The sequence below is a fragment of the Ambystoma mexicanum genome, chromosome 3q (genome assembly GCF_040938575.1).
Source record: "Ambystoma mexicanum isolate Mex_15411 chromosome 3q, UKY_AmexF1_1, whole genome shotgun sequence".
NCBI classification, from domain to species: Eukaryota; Metazoa; Chordata; class Amphibia; order Caudata; family Ambystomatidae; genus Ambystoma; species Ambystoma mexicanum.
Window position 1 is genome coordinate 572,450,195 of NC_090926.1, and position 11,794 is coordinate 572,461,988.

An 11,794-nucleotide genomic window follows, 5' to 3' on the forward strand; every position below is an offset into this window, starting at 1 on the left:
AAAATGATACCACCATGTCAGCCTCCTTACTCCATCATGCCAAAGGAAGGAATCAAGAAAATGACCATGCTGCTTTGTAGGCTCTGGGCATAGACACCCTCTGTTTGACTGGTAGCCAGTTTAGCCTGGAGGGTCTCCTTGACATCTCAATCCACATCTATGTGTGTGTTCCTGTGTAGGTGGTGTTTGGCTGCGCAATACTGATTAGACAGCGGTCAAAACCTTGAATGATGCATGGTTTTGTGAGTCTATAACTAGAGGACCCTGAACCGTCTAGAGGTTCTTGGCTGATCTTTCCTGGAAGACGCATGCACTGAAATGTCTGAAGACCCTGCTGCTGCCATACTGGCAATACTGCTGGGTTTCCTGCTGTGCCTCCCTGCCTCTCTCTACTGGAGAATCTGACTCACAAGCCTGGTCTTCCAGTCAGTCTCCTATGGTAGGCATTGTTTGCAGCCTCTATTGCCTCAATTAAGCATTTTTCTCCCACTGGTGCTCACTGGTCATGTGTTTAGGTTACCTTGCTGCCAGACTACAGCATAGTTATTGCTGCACCTAATCCTCAGCTCAGTCGTAGGACACTGAGCCTCACACACATGCAGCTGTTCATTGTGAGCCCTTTTGGTCCGTTTCCCTACTAGGCCAATTAGGGAGAGAGGGCTGAAGCACTTCCCAGGGGAACCATCTTCAGATTCTTAGAAGATAGTTGTGTTGCAAAGTATAGTTCAAGAACTAAGTACAACCCACAGCCTTGAGGGGGAGGCCAGTGGTTTGTATGCAAATATGAACATTTCCAATTCTGGAGTAAGTGACTGGTTTGTTATACAGCGTTGGAACATTCATTAAGTCACATGGTTAGAATACATTAGCAAGCAGTTTTTAAGCTCTGAGAGTTTGGGGTGGGGAAGGGGTTATGACAGAATAGCAAAGTAGCATGAGATAAAATATCACAATATGCCTACAACGGAAAACACTGAACATGAGAAGCACGAGTGTTCCCCGGCCCCCATGATCAGTATCTGCGGCTTCTGGGGTTGCAGGGTTGTCCCCCACTTCCTTAACAAAGGAGGCAAGGGACAAAAATTTCTCGGGCCCCTGTTTTCAATGAACAGTCAAAACGGGGGCCCGAGCAGTTTCACTGCGGGCAGATCACCCAGATCCCCTAAAACGTTAGTCGCCTAGCAACATGCACTGAAAGAAAATAATGAGACATCCAACTTTACCAAAACAGGTGCTGCAGCACAGCCTGTGGAAATGGAAACACTACTCATGTCCACATCAAAGCGGCAATGGTTGGTGAAGGTATTGTGTGATCTCCAGGTTCCTGCAATATTAATGTCCTGGAGAGGAACTCCTGCATGGAAGTCAAATGTGGCGGCTTTGCCCCTGGAAGAATTTATTTATTTATTTATATTTATATAGCGCGCAAGCAGCCCAGGGGCATTGAGGCGCTGTTACTTGCAATAACTTAGTTACATGGTACATATGATAGCGATTGTTGACACATTATGAATAGTACAAGAAATCATACTGTTGTTACAAATATTGCATTTGGTCGTATATTACAACATATATGATAAGTATTCGTGCTGATGTGTCGGTCCTTATGTGAAGAGGGTAGTTTTCAGTGTTTTGCGGAAGGTGGTGAGGGAGTCCTCACCACGGATAGTGGGAGGTAGGGCATTCCAGTGGGTGGGCGCGAGATAGGGGAAGCTGGATCAACCCGCTTTTACTCTTTTTACTAGTGGCACAGAGAGCATGTTGGTGTACGGGGATCTGGTTGGCCTGGTAGTGGAGACAGGGTGGATCCTTTGAGAAAGGTATGCTGGAGCAGTGAAGTGAATGCACTTGTGGGTCAGTGTTAGGGCTTTGAATACAATCCTTTCCTTTATTGGGAGCCAGTGGGCTAGTTTTCTGGCGTCAGAAATGTGTTTTCTTTTAGCAATGCCTTGGGCTGCCCGGAGAGCATTGTTCTGTATTACTTGTAGTCTCTCTAAGTTTTTGTTGGAGGTTCCTAGAAAGAGTACATTGCAGTAGTCTAGCCTGGAGCCGGTGATGGCTCTGGCTATGTTGGTGCAGTTCTCTTTGGATAGAAAGGGCCTGATTGCGTTGATAAGTTTGGCATGATATGCAGCTGCGGATGCTATTGCGTTGACTTGTCTATCCATGGATAGGCTGGAGTCCAGGTAGACTCCCAGAGTTTTGACAGAATCGGAGACCGGGATTTTAATGGAGTCAATGGTGAAGTGGCTGAATTGGGCATCTAGGTTTTTTAGCGTGTCGGGGGAACCTACCAGGAGGAGTTCCGTCTTGTCAGAGTTGAGGCATAGTCCGTTGTCAGCCTTCCAGGCCTGGATGGTGTTGTAGAGGTTGTTGAGGGTCAGGGAGTTGGTGTCATAGTTACCTGTGAGAGTGAAGAGGATCTGGGTGTCGTCGGCGTAGTAGGCGTATGAGATGCCCATAGCGTCGAGGATGAGGAGTCGTGTGAAGATGTTGTACAGGGTGGGGGAGAGACAGGAACCTTGGGGTACACAACAAAGTATAATAGTTGGTGATGCAGCGGCTAGGTCAGAGAATACTTGCATGGTTCTGTCTTCTAAGAAGGAGGTGATCCATGCTGTGGCCTCTGGGGAGAATTTGGCGGTGGAGGAAAGGTGGTGGCATAGGACGCCATGTTCTCGAGGTCGAATACCGCGGATAGGTCAAGGAGTAGGAGAAGTGCTGGTTTACCCATGTCTCTAGCATCGTCCATTTGGTTTTTCAAGTCAAGTAGGGCGGTTTCGGTCCCGTGTCTGGGGCGGAAGCCAGATTGGCGGAGTCCAAGGAGTTTGTTCTCTTCAATGAAGTGCTGGACCTGCAAGTAGGCTGCTTTGTCCAATATTTTGAGGAGGAATGGGACAGTGGTGATAGGTCTGTAGTTGTTGGGGGAGGTGGGTTCGAGAGTTGTTTTTTTCAAAAGAGGGCGGACCCAAGCTTCCTTGAGGGAGGCGGGGACTTTCCCTGTGGTAAAGGAGGCATTCACAAAGGCTGTTAGGAAGGGCGCTAGCGCTTCCGTGCAGTCTTTGATAATGGAGGCTGGGCATGCATCATCTTTGCAGTTAGAGGGCTTGATGTTCCTCATAATATTGATGATGTCTTTTTCTTGAATGGGTTTGAAGGAGAAGGGTAGGGGAGGATCCGGGGCAGGTGATGGGATAAGGATATGCATACTGGGTAGGGCTTGTTTAGTGGCTAGTATTTTGCTTTTGAGGAGGCTTAATTTGGTTTGCATGGCCGTTTGTATTTTGTCACACCAGTCTTTGTCTTTGGTGAAATTCTGGGGGGCGGGAGTGGGTGTCTCGAGCTCTCTGAAAATGGCGAAGATTTCTTTTGTGCTAGATTGGGCTTCCGAGATTCTGGATTCAAAGGATTTGGCCTTTGCTTGGGTGATTGCCTTTTTGTATTTGGTGGATGGGGCTTTAAAGATCATCTTGTCTTTTTCAGAGTGGGACGTTTGCCACTGTGTGAGTGCGGCTTTTTTCTCGTTGCGGAGTGTGAGGAGCTCAGGGGTGAACCAAGAGTTGGAATGGGTAGTGGGTTTGGATTTGCGGGGTTTGAGAGGGGCAATGGAGTTGATAGCTGCTTTGATGGCAGTATCATAGGTTGTTGCGAGTGTTTCTGGGTCTGATGAAAAAGGTGGTCTGAAGGCTGGGCCTTGGAGGAAGGGCAGTAGCCTTTCCTTAGTGAGCTGGCGGGAGCTTCTGGCGAGGCAGGGTGGGAGCGGTTGAGGCAAGGGGGCAGCAGGGGAGCTAGTGGTGAGGATGCTAAAGGTGAAGATGTGGTGGTCAGACCACGTGGTGGGATTGTTACCTGTGATGATGAGTGGGCAGTTATGCTGTGCTATCCAGTCGAGCGTTCTGCCCTGAGTGTGAGTAGGGCTAAGGATGGTGTTCTTGTAGCCTAGAGCATTGAGGGCAGAGTCAAGGGATTTGGCTGCTACATCCTTACTATCCCGGAGCCCTAGATTGACGTCCCCAAGGAGAATGGCTTTAGACTGTTTTTTGAGGTTGTCAGAGAAGAGGTGGATGAGAGAGGCTTGGAAGTCTCCTGTTGGGCCTGGAGGGCGGTAGATAGTGTGCACAGTAATGGTGCAATGGGGAGAGGGTTATTTTAACTTGGAGGTAGTCGCTGTTGTTGTTGGTCAGGGATTTCTCTATCGTTCTGATAGAGAGCGAGTCTCTGGCAATAATTGCTACACCTCCACCTTTGGAGAGGCGGTCTTGTCTAGCTATGGAATAGCCAGGGGGTAGGGCGAGGGATAGTGCCGGGCCGAAGGCCTCATGTAGCCATGTTTCTGAGATCATGAGTAGATCTAGGTTGTGGGAGGTTAGGAGGTCGTGTATGTCTAGGGCGTGGGCATTGATGGACCTAGCGTTAATCGTGGCGCATTTCATGTGGGGTTCAGTAGTGGCTGAGAGGGGGTTCATGATGAGAGAGGGTTTGGTGGAGGGGGGGGTTGAGCTCTGAGTGTTAGGGGAGATGCACAAACCAGATTTTAAACTGGGGGTCTCATTTTCAGAGGCGGTGGACACATGTGGTATAGCATTTGGCACACTAGCATTCAAAATGGTGGTAGAAGAATTGCAAATCACAGATTTTACACTGGGGGTCTCATTTTCAGCGGTGGTGGACACATTTGTAATCACATTGGTTATGGAGGCGGTATAATTATACAAAAAGTTAAGTACTTTGTTGGTGGCTGTGTTGGTAGTACTTGAGGTGGATGCAGGCTTTGAGGTTTTGCGGGGGTGCCTGGCCTTATCAGCGAGTGAGGAGGGTTGTACAGTGCGTGAGCATAGCTGTGTATTACGGGTGCTCGTGGGAATGGGCTTTGAGCTGAAGGCGGCTTGCAAAGTACGGGCGCGCAACCTGAAGCGCCTTGAGGTGGTGCAGGGGTTGGAGAGAAGCTTGCAAGGGTAGAGCTTCTTACCTTCTGGGTGCGGCGTAGGTTTCGGGCAAACGGCAGACGAGCAGCGAAGAGCTGCAAAGAGCACAGGAGGCCTTTTCTCCTGGCCTTCTCTCGTCGGCTTCGCCTCTCTGCCCTCTCCCCCTCCATTTAAAGCAGGAGGGGAGGGGCGGGGCGGGCTGCCGGACACAGCAAATGGGAGCCTGGGCCTGCGGCGGTGAACTGCGCGGCAGCAGTTGTTGATGTGGAAGTCTCCATGGCAACAGCATCCATTTTGTGGCTCCTCCAGGCGGCAGGGATTTCCTCGGAAGACACGGTTGTTCCGAAGGAAAGGAGAACAGCTGATGAAGTATCCAGCTGGCGTGTGGGGAAACGTGCTCGCAGCGGAGCTGCAAAGAGCACAGGAGGCCTTTTCTCCTGGTCTTCTCTCGTCGGCTTCGCCTCTCGGCCCTCTCCCCCTCCATTTAAAGCAGGAGGGGAGGGGCGGGCAGGCGGACACAGCAAATGGGAGCCTGGGCCTGCGGCGGTGAACTGCGCGGCAGCAGTTGTTGATGTCGAAGTCTCCATGGCAACGGCATCCATTTTGTGGCTCCTCCAGGTGGCAGGGATTTCCTCGGAACACACGGTTGTTCCGAAGGAAAGGAGAACAGCTGATGAAGCATCCAGCTGGCGTGTGGGGAAACGTGCTCGCAGCGGAGCTGCAAAGAGCACAGGAGGCCTTTTCTCCTGGCCTTCTCTCGTCGGCTTCGCCTCTCGGCCCTCTCCCCCTCCATTTAAAGCAGGAGGGGAGGGGCGGGCAGGCGGACACAGCAAATGGGAGCCTGGGCCTGCGGCGGTGAACCGCGCGGCAGCAGTTGTTGATGTCGAAGTCTCCATGGCAAAGGCATCCATTTTGTGGCTCCTCCAGGCGGCAGGGATTTCCTCGGAACACACGGTTGTTCCGAAGGAAAGGAGAACAGCTGATGAAGCATCCAGCTGGCCTGGAATGAACCACTGGTGGGACTTGCATTGGTCTCCCTGCCTCTGCCAGCAATACAGGCACAGGGCCATCGAAAAAAGGCCTTGTTGGGACAGACCCATGCCCTTTAATGGGGGTTCCCAATGTCCCAACGTCCCAAGGTCACAAATATCTGGTCTGTCTTCTTCAGAGTAGAAGTGCGATCTATCTAGTATCACAAAGCTCGCCTGTTATCAAGCATGTGGAGTGTCCTTTTGGCTGGTATGGTGTGAGCTATGAAAAAAGTGGAAAGCGTGATGGGCTGGTTGACGTGAAAATCCAACGGCACCTTGGAAAGGTAAAGGGTGCATGCAAAGAACATCTTTGGACATGTAAAATGTGATGTGCAGGGCCTTAACTGAAAGAACGTACATTTTCCCAACCTGTCACCACAAGTAACGCAAGTTTCTATGACAGTTACTTTAAGTCCACCTTGTGCAAAGGCTTCAAAAGGTGGCTTCAGAACTCAGACAGAACTGTGATGAGCTTTAATGCGGGATGCGGTTGCAGTACTGGTGGATACCCACCTGGCACCTTCCAGGTTGCCGCTCTTTTTCCCCACTTAGCAAGCCCCACCCACCTGGTGCCTTCCTGGTTGCCGCTCTTTTTCCCCTTCTTAAGGAGCACTACAGCCTCTTTTCCATAGGTGCAAGTGGATCTAGGTCACCTGGACTAAACCGCGCCCACCTGGTGCCTTCCAGGTTGCCGTCCTTTCTCCCCACTTAGCAAGCCCCACCCACCTGGTGCCTTCCTGGTTGCTGCTCTTTTTCCCTACTTAAGGAGCCCTCCAGTCTCTTTTCCTTTGCAGATGGGGAGCAGGTGCAAGTGGATCTAGGTCACCTGGTCTAAGCCCCACCCACCTGGCGCCTTCCAGGTTGCCGCTCTTTTTCCCCACTTAGCAAGCCCTGCCCACTTCGTGACTTCCTGGTTGCCGCTCTTTTTCCCTACTTAAGGAGTCCTCCAGCCTCTTTTCCTTTGCAGATGGGTAGCAGTTGCAAGTGGATCTAGGTTACCTGGCCTAACCACGCCCACCTGGCGCCTTCCAGGTTGCCCCTCTTTTTCCCCACTTAGAAAGCCCCACCCACCTGGTGACTCCCAGAAAACTAGCACTGGTTGGTGTAGGCGCTCCTAGAGGGGCAGTAGGGCCGTTCCTCAATTAGGGATGCCATAGTCTTGCCACCTTTCAGAGTGCCATCTACTGCCTCCCAAAACTTTCCACATCAAAAGATAGGTCCAGTACCCAAGTCTTAACTTACAGGGGAAGTGGCCTTCATCTACCATTTATGCCATAATACCGCTCTGCTGCCCAACTGCTTGAAAGCTAAATCTGCTACAACCAGTGCTGTGCAATTGGAGTGGTTGGAGATTGCTTGGACATCTTCAAAAAGTGTATTGCTTCTGCTTGAATCTCTGGCAGTAAGTGGGTGATGAATTTGTCAATTTTATACTAATTTCTGAATAAGCAGTAATGGCATGTGCATTGGCTGCTCCTCTAGAAAGAGAGAAAGTGACGAGATTATCTTCTTGAAAAACGCCTTTCATATTTTCAACCTTCCTTGACAGGAGTGGTGGGGGTTGATGACAGGATGGCTGCGGGGCGATCTATCTCTTGCTGCGACTGTAGACCATGGATGCCCTTGCAAGCACAAGAGTGTATTTGGAGATTTTTAATTCTTGCTGGCTCTTGTTGAACATGATGCAGCCTCAAGAGATGCCTTCAAAATTTGAAGGCCAGATTCTGAGATATGGTCTAAAATAGGCACTGCAATAGTGGTCCTGCATTACTCGCCTCGCCAGAGGAAACACGGCTTCTGAGCAGAAACTATCAGTAGGACGAACATAGCAGATGCCCTGGAAATTTTATGTAAAGAGGACAGGGTCTTCTGGCAGCAAAGTTCTTGGGTCCGGTTCAGTGCCTGCCTGCTTGAGAGGGCTTGGTCCTCTTATTCATCCTTTTTGTTTAAGGTCTCTCACCAAACTCATGATCCTCTGTTTCATCTATTGGGCAAGAGTGTTCTTCAGATGAGTAGTAAGTGATTTGGGGGACAAATGGGTAATTTCCCTCCTGGAGCACTTAGGAGTCTCCTGGGTGATGTACATCCCAATCACATGACTGGGCATGCTGCAAAAATACTGAAGTAGAAGTGTGGCCAGTCTGTGGAAGGAGGAGGTGGGTCTCCCTTGGTAAAAGACATGTGGCCGTGTGAACTTCTCCCAGTCTTCAGGTGTCTGGCATGTATCAACTTTGTATTCATTGTGCATCTTCTGCCTTCCTGTCTTTCATTGCTTCCTTTCAAAATCTTTTAAAATGATCAGTAAAGAGATGAGCAGAGTACTCGATAAGAGTATTTACCACCACCTCCTGAAATTGGGGTTCCAAAGGCCTGGAAGAGAAATGACCTTGGTGACTTAAGAACTCCTTGTGGGTCTGGGTCAGGACTATGACTTTCACCCTTTTTTACTTCAGGAGCCCCTCTTCTTTGAGTGCGCCTTTGACCCTTTGAAGCTGCTGGGGCCATTTGAGCAGTCAGACCCATTGGGGAACATTTCTGTCACATTACATTCTGGCCTAATCAACAAATGTTCTGGATGCAAAAAGTAAATAAACAGTGTTTGAGGGCCACTGAGACAAAGCATTTTTTTTTGTGTGTTTTGAGCACTCCTTAAAAAGAGATTTACCAGTGTTGGGGAGAGCTTTGGTGTTATCGTCAGGCAGCTCTATGTTCCAATTGACAATTTTGACCACAAAAGGCAATAGGTGCTGTGTTTAGCAAAGATAAGAGGATTAATCTCAGAGAAAAAAACATAGGCCATAAACCTGGGTTGTAGGAATAAACAGCCAAAAATGGAGTGTAGAGTGTAGACTCCTATGCATACAACATATGGTAATAATTCTGATGACGGCTCCCCCGGGAGGACCTTCAGCCACCCTCCTTCACTGGTTTAACATGGAAACGTAGCAGCGTCATAAATGAGAATGATCAGCAAATTAGAAGTGTTCTCTTACTGCCATGTAATTCCACCTTGAAACCGCTGGCACATCCTACTCGCCTTGGTGAGGTCGGTCTCTCTGCTGTCTACCGCAGTGCATCTTGCCCCAGCGTGGTGTTCAGCTGCATTACCGACTAGCAAGCAGGCCGGCGTGTGCAGCTCTCTCCGTTCCTGCTGCTTCTCCCTCTCAATTTCTCGGTAGACTCTGTAGACTCTAATGGGTCTCGCCCAGGCAGGGTAAGAAAACAAACTCTCCTGCCAGTCTGAAAACTCAGTAGAGTGGGAGCCCCAGCTTTCCTTTTCCACTGGCCACCTCTCCCTCTGCTGGACCAGTCTCTCCTGGGGTCTGTGCAGGTTTAGCAGACCGCGAGCCTCAGTTTTCCTGGTCAGCTGGGCAGCTTCTGCTCCTTCTGCTGGGCCAGTCTCCCCTCCTTGCCTCCGTCAGGGATTCCACTACGCCCAAGTAAGCGTCCCTATCTTCCCTCTTCTGGCTTCTCTTGACTGACTTCACTCCTTCCACATGGTTTGCCCCGGCAGGGCTCCTGTTGCACTTCCTGAGTCTTTTCTTGCTTTTATATTGGCTCTGGCCAATAGGATTTGGGGAAAGACTAGACCGTTCATAGTGGTTCTCATTAGGAGTGATCATTGTTGCTCCTTGACTCTTTCTCGTCTCAGTTGTTGGAAAGACACTAGACTGCTGACAGTGGTTCCCATAAGGATCGATCATCATTCCTCTCCCTCATCACAGTACTGACAAAGTGATCTTCATTTAGGTGACTCTTATTCTTCCTTGTCCCATTCTTCTTAGGGGAATGGTAAGAGGGGAAAAATGTTTTGAGTCTATTAGGGGAGAGATTGTTCTTAGTGTTATAGGACAGTGGTTTAAGGTCCTTTGACTGGTGGGAATACAGCGTTCCATCTAGCAAGTCCACTTTACTCCCATTAGGATTGTCTCCTCCCACATGGTCCTCCCTCTGGCAGCCAGCCAGAGGGTCGGGATCAGGTAGCGGCTTCCCTTTCATGGCCACATGGGGAGAGACTCTCCCAGGGCAAATAGTGATGACATTGCTAGATTCATCACAATGCTGTGTGAGTTTGTTTTGAGTACTTATGTCAGATTAACTTTACCTTGATACCAGCCCCCTCTCCTACTAAGAGTGCAGCCAGACTGCTCTGTCAAGTTACCAATGAGAGAATTTAGACAAACTTGGTGGCCACACACACACACACTGCAGGTACTGTCACCTTCGACTCCTCAACAGAGAGCTTACCTCCACAACACAGTCCTTGAGAATGTTCATGCAAGCTCTTTGAACGTGTGGGCCCAGGGCTCTCCAGCGCACCTGGTGGACATGATCGCTACAAAGAAGACCTGCCTTGAGTACCCAGCAGGGCAATGGCCAGCGACTTGTGCGGAAAAGAGCCAAGTAATCATTCCATGTGCAGTTTCACAGTAGAATTGGAAAAAAAGGAAGACAACGCCAGTGCTAACAAGAATGTGATTAGTACCGACAATCGTACTTTGATGGCGGCACGAGAAATTCACGATTTCATTAGATGATGCAGGTATGGAAGAAATTGTTGTGCTTGCAGCATATCCAGACAGATGCTCTCATTGATGCAGCAGTGGCAGAAACAATTCCATTATTTTATTAAAACTTCGGCAACAAGGGGGCTCATGCTGCTAAGAAAACAGTCATGAATTTACATCTTATGAATCAGATGTTTGAACCATGGTTACCCAGAAGCCAAGCAGTCAACAAAAAAATACTGGTTGGGGTGTAGGATGTTCCACTCCTGCCCAGTTAGCAATATGGAATTTCCTAGTAAATGATCCATCTGATGAAAACCTTATGCTTCAGAGCCAACAGCCGGGCATCTTGAGACAGAATATTGTGCCTGCCTGTTTGTTAAAATGTTGCATTCACATAGTGTTGTCCATTTTCACTGTGACTATGGCAAACTTCGTAACTAGTGGACGTGATTTCAGTGACCACCTGATGGCTTGTATTAAGTAAAATAATCTTTATTCAGAATATATTAAATGTCATAAAAGAATCAACATAATTCCATAGTGCATTAAAACAGTAAAACACGTATAAAAGAAAAGCTCAAAACTCCATATGAATCACGGAGTAGAAATACTAAAATGAATATGAACAGTCAAATCATCAATAACACATCATCAATGGCAGCAAAATGGATAACATTTGAAAAAGAATGTAAACAATGCTTACTCGACCACTGACAGTCTGCACTCCCTAATACTTATTGGAGCTGGTATAAGATATTCCAGTGACCAGCACCAGTCTAAAGTCACTCGCTATCAGCAGAAAAAAACAGGACACGGTCTAAAAACAACAGTCTTTAAAAGTGGGATTAACTATTTACGGTGGGGGTGCCATGACAAGGGCAGGCAAAAGAACAGAACATGCAAAATGGGTATTATCACACTTACTTCTTATGATTTTTCTAGTGCTTTCTGTTAACTGTGAAGGGGAGCTAATTAAATCGTAATTCTTTTATCGGTTTTCTTGCTGCTTTGTTGTAAAGACAGAGCATATCAAAGTCAAACTCAAATTTAAATCCACGTATGGTAAGAATGCCCTAACATTTACTTTGGTGCCCTCATTTAACTCTGTCCAAGTAAATTGCTTCTTCTTAAATAGATGCAGAATCTGCAGAGGACAGGATGCTTGCCTGTTGGCAAATGCATCCGCGAGAGGTCCATTGTGGCTGGACCGTGGAGAGAAGCAGAAGCAAGGGCAGCCAGCTGAGGACGAGAGCTGGAACGTGTGGTCAGCCCGGGCCACGCAGAGCGAAAGCAGGAAGACGCTGCAGAGTCGCTGCAGAGCCTGGCG

General features: G+C 48.8%; 1 protein-coding gene across 2 annotated transcripts in view; it reads right to left on the reverse strand.

Annotated features, from left to right (window-relative positions):
• LOC138582748 (stress-70 protein, mitochondrial) overlaps window positions 1–11,794 on the reverse strand; it is a 1,916,616-nt gene that overhangs the window by 381,611 nt on the left and 1,523,211 nt on the right. The gene's annotated exons all lie outside the window — the stretch shown is intronic.